Here is an 8,745-nt window from a genome sequence, read left to right on the forward strand (position 1 = left end):
AATTCTACAGTATATTTCTAACTCTAAATTTCATATGTCGACGAATTCAAGACAGCGAAATACCTCCGCGCCATTCGCGACAAATTGTAGAGGCATTCTTGGGTCATTCTATTACACGCGGGGCAACTTTGAGAGTAAGTTTAGGAAGAGATTTTTCCATCCTAGTTAATAAATGATTTTGAATACAAATTGCTAATCATGTCAGCGAGATGCCTATATCAGTGTCAATTTTGGTCCTTGGCGTCAATGACACGAATAGTGAGCATGACTGAACAGTTTATTGCGATATTTCCGGATACGGAAAACATAAAGAATAGGCTGAAAGTGCGATTTTCTCCCCACGTACGAATTTTATTCATTCATCGCAATTTTGCGGAAAGAAAATATAGGAAGGCGAGAAGTTGTAAATTGATCACGACAAAATATCCAGCTGAGGTATTGCGTGACCAAAGGCATTTAGCATGTTACCTTCGAAATCATAGCTGAGAACATTGATTAATTAATTAATGACTTTCATTCAATCACTGCCATATAATAGCCTACATATATATATACAGCAGAGTTGGAGTAATTACATTAAATGAGTTCAATTAAAATTGCAAATACAAGTACACAAGCGAGTGGCGCAGTTGGAGCGCCAGCGTCACGACACTAATGACAGGGGTGCGAATTCCGGTCCTTTCCAATTCTCTACTGGTTGCTGACGATTACCCACGACGAGTGTCACCCGAAGATATTCAGGCTCATTTCAATATGTATATACTAATAAATCGTATATTGAAGTTCTGTACCTCCAAGAAGCTCTTCAGCCCAAATACGAATTATAATTGATCCAACTCTGATATACAGTTGACTCGGAGACTTTTAGTACGCTCACTTTTCGCCGAAGCAGCGGCGTTGTCCGGATTAAGCGTAAATCAATTGATCAATCAATGAAAATCCATGAATGGCATCTGCTCTATACTGCACTAATTGGCACTGAGCGCATAAAATGCGCAAGAGTGAGTTATACCTTCAGATTGCTTGTATGCGGGACCGAAACTGCCGTACCCCTAATTTGGGGGGCGAACTCGAAAGGATACCAAAATTATATCGCGAATGAACATAAATTATAAAGTTTTTTATTATTTATGCTACTGTTTTAAAATTTTCTCGCCCGTTGCGCTACTTAATGTGGCAAACTATCTTGCTTATTGGGTACCCTTCCACCAATAAGAAAAGATATGCGTGATTTATAGAAATAGGCATTTCGTCGTCGGCAATTACCGCGCCACGACACATTAAGAGAAGACATATGAAGTCTAGGCCAACATGCAGTGGCGGCTCGTCCTATAGGGCAACTGGGGCATTGCCCCACCTAAAATTCTGTTCAGTAACAATTTAACCATTTATAGACGCACAGCGCTCAATATATACCGAGATCACAGCGAAACCCGCGTTCTTCTTGTGCTTTCGCTTGCAAATGCCCATACATAGAGAAGTCTCTGCGAAAATCGAATTCTCTTCTGTGTTTTCGCTTTGTGAATGCCTAGCCGGGGCTTGCCCCGGTAGCGCTCATAACAAGCTTTCACTATCTATTCTCTCAAAGCCGCGCACAATTAGGAAACGGTGATATACTCTCTCCTATTCGTAAAATTGCCGAGCAACCGGGGCATATATGCCTGTCGCCCCTAAGGTGTGATGCAACAATCGTATCTATATTTGAACTCGGATACCGTGATATGCGTTGAGTTGACCTTTGCTGGTATAGGTCGATTTTGATGGTGTTTCACACCATGATAATTCTTGAAACTTGGTATGTCATGTCGTGATGGTGGTATTTAACACTGTCCTAAGTTTCAGGGTTTCTACTCAAAGTTTAGGGTAGTAATTCCGTTTCCAAAGTCGAGTGTGTGCTGATCCGTCATGTATCGCAAACATATTTCACGCAAAGCCGGTATTGGTCTCCATTAATTTTAACGATGCTCCTTAGCTAGATCCGTCATGAGCTTTTACATGGTATGTCTTGATTTTAGTATCGAACGCTGTGCCAAGTCTCAAGGTTGGCACTCAATGATTAGGGCAGCAATTTCGTTATCAAGTTCGAGTATGGTAGAGATGTGCGCTGATCTGACACTTAGCCTACCTAACGCATTGCGGATTTCACGCAAAAGCCGGTGTATCTGTGTTCCATACTGAGATAGGTGATGAGATGATGATATCATGAAACAGTTTACTAACATCCTCGGTTTGCATTCAAATATTTAGTTTTATTTTATATTCTCCAATGTCAATTTCACCGTGGAATGGTGGCCTTCGGGCCATTTGCTCACAATTACAACCCCTGTCAAGCGCGATAGCTGTTTCGTTTTCGATGGCGGCTAACAGCTTATCGCTTGATCAGCCTATTCCTCAGTAAATTTTACGCAAAATTCGGCGTTGATCAATTCGTATTAATTTTGACAGTGTACCATACCGAAAACGGTCATGAGGCTACTTCTCGATGATTTCATGTAAGTAGTATAGTAGATCAGTCGCGAATCGCCATTGTGGCTTATGGGCGGGGTGGCGAGCTAACGAGAAACCGGGGGTGGCGAGCTAACGTTTTCTTCTTATGGCGGGGGTGGCGAGCTAACGTTTTCGTCTTATGGCGGGGGTGGCGAGCTAACGTTTTCGTCTTATGGCGGGGGTGGCGAGCTAACGTTTTCGTCTTATGGCGGGGGTGGCATGCTAACGTTTTCGTCTTATGGCGGGGGTGGTGATTCGTACTTTCAGACCCCTCTCTCGGCCGTGATTCGTCATGGGTTCTTATGGACGCGTACTTTTGGGTATAGGCTGCGGTGGTGACTCGTATTGAAAACTCGTGGTCGTGAGTCGTACTTTTGGGTATAGGCTGCGGCGGTGACTCGTATTGAAAACTCGTAGTCGTGATTCGTACTTTCGGGTATAGGCTGCGGCGGTGAATCGTATTGAAATACTCGTGTTGGTAAGTCGTAATTTCAGGTATAGACTGTGGTGGTGATTCGCCTGTCGTGTATTCTTACGGGATCTGTGGTGATTCGCCATGTGTTCTTATGGGTGCGGTCGTGATTCGCACTTTCAGGCATCTCTCGCGTGGTGTTGAATAGTCACCAACAATAACCGCACAAACGGAAACGTGGCTTGCAAGAGGATTAAGCAGTGCGTGCGACCTATATTTCGAATGACCTGCGCGCTGAATTGTTTCCCATGCAGCTGTGTGCTACTATCGATTATTACACTATTCCATTCAGTGTGAAATAGTTTGATCGTAAATTATTATACATGATGTCGTAGTTTAGTCGTGTCAAATGTCCGATCGTGTTCTCTTTCCTCGCTATTGATTGCTACCTGAATAATACTTTCGGCTTATTCACACCGCTGTTTCGCACCTACAGAATAGTGTGCTGTTCACAGTCACAACAAGAATCACAAGTATACACATTTACACATTCGTTTATTACTCTGAAATCAAACTCTTCACAAAAGCACGCACAATCGTATCATTCACTTTTTTATCATCGCGAAAATTATTCAAGTATTCCTCGGCTGAAAATCCTTGTGCTCTTTTTATCAAGAATGCAATAGCATGATCTCCACACACATCTGAAGTTTTACTCTGTAACTGTTTCCCAGTCACGGAAAATTCATCCGGCTCCAGGAATTGGAATATCTGAGGCTTTAGTGGTCCGAAACCTAGTGAATCATGAAAATGAGTATCCTCATCTCTGTACACCCAGTGAGACCCAGGCAAACTCGATTCGTCGTAATTAATGGTGATAGCGAATTTCCCGTCAGATGGTTTCTTTGGTAACTGGTCTACTAGATAAGTTCCTAGATATAGACTTTGTGTGTCAGGGTGGTTATAGAGAATATCATTGATCTCGCTTATTCAAAAAGGTGTGAAATAATTTTAAAATCCTGCGACCGCTCACAGGGTAATGCTCCAGACATAGCGATCGCTCATGATTTGGTGTTACAGACATACCGATCGCTCACAAGGTAATATTTCCGTAATTAGTTTGTCACAGAGTCGTCGCAGACGGTGATTCGTAAACCAACAATTTGACACTTTCTGGTGGTCGCTATATGTTTTGACACTTCGGAACGTGGTCGACTTTAGTTGTATGATAACAATCATGCGAATATACAAGTAATGTGTCAATTTGTCAACTTGAAATGAAACTCACTAAACAACTCAAGTTGATTCGTATCTTAATGTTTTAATTCGGTACAACTCTGATCCTTTTAGAAATTCTTTTAATGCGATCTTTTGAATCGACCGTAACCTGAATATTACTGACGCCGACTTTCAGCCAGATCGAATTATTCGCACATTCCGCGTCGCTGTTTTCACACCTATAGAATCAACACCAACTATAACTCTACAAGAATCAAGAATCACAAGTATGTGCATTATACAGTTATTGTCTTTATCAACTTGAAATCAAACTCTTAACAAAAACACGCAACTTATCATTTGTCAACTCTATCATGAAAATCCTTGAACCCGTATCATTAAGAGTGTTATAGTACGGCGTCGGAATCCACTCGCGAGATGTACTAAAGGTAAATCCAGATAATCCAAAATGAAATATTTGGACTTTGACATAGTCTGAATTGAAATAGATTGACAAACATAACTACCAACTTTCCACGTACCATTTCGATATTATACGCACATTGATTTGAAACAAGTAATGAAACATTACAACTCTATTCACGATTCGGCTTTCCGTTTGTCAATGACAAATTTTAACATCTTACCATACTCAAAAGAATTATTCATAACATTAACCGGTGTTAAAAATATAGTTTTCACTTACTTGATTATATCACTACAACTCGCAAACTTGAATTAATTCGTCCTGGTTGTATTCATATGACCGATAATTTTTCTCCAACTGTAAAGGTCGGCCAGATCTACTACAGGTAAACTGAGATAATCCAGAATGAAATATGTGGACTTTGACATAGTCTGAATTGAAATAGATTGACAATCATGACTACCAACTTTGATCAAGTCACATTTCAAGATTATACTTTGCAACAATCCTTGAAACTGACAACTCTATTCACGACTCCGTTTCCGTTTGTAAAATAGAGTTTCAGAAATACTATCACTACGACAACTCAACATTTTAACATCTTACCATGCACAAAAGAGTAATATACAAAAACCTTGGTAAGTCAATCCGTTTGTAGTAACTCACCAAACCAAAACAAAAAGTGTCCGTATGAAAAGTAGACAAGACTACGCGAGTAATCACTACAACCCACAAACATACCAACTCAGTTGTATCCATATCCCATATATTTTATTCAACTGTAAGATGAAGTAATTACTACTCGGCGCGCGACTTGAGATTAACATGTGTTTTGAATATACGACATTTGAAAGTCTGACCAACGTAATTAAGAATTCATTTCTTACGATCAAACGCCGGTGTTACATTGAAAGTTATCATATTGTAAACATAAGGATTGACACAGTGATTTGACATATGACGTATATCTTGTACTACTCGACCATGACTTGATTATTAAATTATTCACGGTAATTAGACTCGGTGTTTTGGTAAATGTTATTATGACAGCAACAAACTTTTCACTACCATGGTTATTAAAACATCAATTTGTAAAACTAGACTTACATGTGCGAAATGTTCTTGATTGGGAAATTATTCCGGATTGGTACAAAACAATCGTTGTATTGCAGACAACAGAAAATACTTTAAAAATCCAATCGTTTATAGGACTAAAGATGAAACAACAATATCGGTATTATTACACTCAACAACCAGTACAATTATTAAAATCCGTCGTTTGCGATAACCGGCGCTAAAGATGTAATAATTCCATTATTCATACATTGAACACCTGATACAAAATGCTTTATTATCACAATTCGTAACGAGTAATTGAAACGACTACGTGTGGAGTTAGTATATCACAATATCGTTACTATTGAATCCAACAATTGATACGATTTATTGTCAGAATTTGTGACAGCGAATTGAAACATCCTTACCTTACGGAGTGTGAAAATATCGCCTTAGGTATCGAGTACCAGTAGAAGCGGATGAACAATACTTAATTCGTGACTCGTTGCTGTACTTGCTAAATGTAAAATATTACAAGGTTACACTCTAAGATCTTGATCAGCACAAGAGCAATTTGGAATATCATTACTGGCTGCAACCTATTCTACTAGATAAAACTTACGGCAATAATAAAATCAAAATATGTGCTACACTGAAATCTACAAAATGTGATTGTATTGTTGTTAGTGATCATACATTATCATATGAATATTCTAAAGTAATTATAATCATAAAAACCAAACCGCTGAAAGTCATTACCACCACAAAAACAATTTGTATGATATTCACCAAACGCATCCCGACTCAGTATACAGAAATTATTTGTAGAGTGCATACCGACAAAGAAATCACGAACACAACCAACACCGAAAATGATAAACACGTTTCGCGTTACTATTGATACAAGTTCATTTCTATCGGCGAAATAAATGCCACCACAAAACTCAGAGCATGCAAAGGTCTTGATTGATATGCATTTCGATTTGTGTCTTATGATACCAGCAAGCATTTTAGACATATTACGAATTGTTAAACCAAAGTCGTACGTCCGATTAATAGTTGATTGGAAACTTGTTCACGTACCTCAATCATTACAGAAAAGTATAACACCATTGTCCGACAATCTTTTACAAAAAGGATCGAAACCAAGTCACTCAAAGTCGTTGCCGTCACATAAACAATTTGTACGACATTTGCTAAATGCGTCCTATAGTTAGGTGTACTAGAAATATTTGTAAAACACACTCCGATAAAGAAATCAACGAAAAGATATCCTACACCTAAACCTGGTAAAACCAGTTTGCACTTTCTGTTCATTAGTATGGTATCCATTTCCTTTCGTCAAACTAGATGTAATCATAGTCACTAAAGAACTTACTTGGACGTATGCTTGAATTCTAGACATAGTTCTGATTTGTCCGACACAAGACCCAAGAACAACCCTAGTTTCAACCGAGCACACATATCCGAAATATCACACACTCCGCTATTCCTAAAGCGCAAACACCCGATACAAAATATTACTTGTTGTGTTGTTGCGGTATCATCTTCACAATATCACACACAATACAAATGATGGGTATGTGTAACATGCTATCGACTTGAATCACACCAACATGGAAGAGGATTTACTCACTCTTTACATAACGATATCGACCAACATCACGTCGGAGTGTATCGTTTTTTCTAGATACAAACTACGCTAGCGTAGCGGAAAATAATTTAGTGTAACAAAAACAATTTTCACTCTCTTGACTTATGAAAACAACAGACGAGTCTTCATTCAATATTTTGTTTGTGTCAACTAGTTACTTTGCATGATACGACTGATACCCCCGCGACTTTTTCAGATCACAATATGAAAGATATTTACATCACACAAAATACTCAACTTGATATTCTCATACTATACTAAACTGCGGAATGGTTGGTCATGGTCAGACTCTACAAAATGTTTTGATATCGTTTTTTACACGAATGGTCACGCATCTAAATATTCAAATAATCCAACACACAACTATAGTACTTACAGAAATATCATAGTTCTTGTAACAAAGTTGTATGAATATACTATTCAATTGTATATTGAAGTTTTCTACCTCCAAGAAGATCTTCAAAGTTGTATGTGTACAATGTATATCGCGAGTCCTACACATTCATGATATCCACCCGAGTTTGACTTTTAGTAAACACTATACCGACATCGCGACATCTTTAAAAATTAAAATCACGGTGACTGCTTGAGAGACCTACCAATGATATCGCAGTAATACAGTTACTTCCACAAAAGAGTATGTATTCGACTTACTTTCCACAAATCTAACCCACAAAACAATTTACTTTGCTAACAAAAAGTGCTGAGTCATCAAGTGATTGTCCTAGCAACAAAACAGCTAAACATTTTAGTAACACTATATCCACATCATCGAGTTGTGCGAGTAGATTTACATGCGGTCTTGTGGTTTTAATCGAAGTACACAACACGGTCTAATGTAGAGCCATCTCTATTGTACAGCAACTCGGTAATCGAAATGCATTAAAATTTAAACAACGATCTTGTTTCATCACGCGAAAAATATCTTTACTGTCGCGACACTCTGATACTCTGCACAAGATGTGTAAATCCTTTTCACACTCGTAATAGTATCCCAATGGCTACCGGCGACAACGTTTAACAACACCAACGACACTAAACATACGATACCTACCCAAGTAAAATTTCCATTTTCCCCTGGAGGTCAGCCGTTACCTGAGTAAAAATACCATCATTCTTTGGAGATTTATCGTTTAATCAGAGTAACAAAACATTTTCACTTGGGGGTCTATCGTTTCCAAGAGTAACAAGCCCCCTTTCCTTTGGAAATATATTTTTTCCCTGGGTAACAAACCTTTTTCACTTGTAAATATATTTTTCCCTCGGGTAACAAACCTTTTTCGCTTGGAAATATATTTTTCCTTGAGCAACAAACCATTTTCACTTTGAAATATATTTTTTCCCTGAGCAACAAACCATTTTCACTTGGAAATATATTTTTCCCTGAGCAACAAACCATTTCACTTGGCGGGTCGTCGTTTACCTGAGTAAAATATCATTTTCCTTTGGAGATCCGGCGTTTACCCATTGTAACAATACATTTTCACTTGG

This window comes from Botryllus schlosseri, chromosome 1 (assembly GCF_051294905.1).
Source record: "Botryllus schlosseri isolate E-star chromosome 1, Bs_hap1, whole genome shotgun sequence".
NCBI lineage: Eukaryota > Metazoa > Chordata > Ascidiacea > Stolidobranchia > Styelidae > Botryllus > Botryllus schlosseri.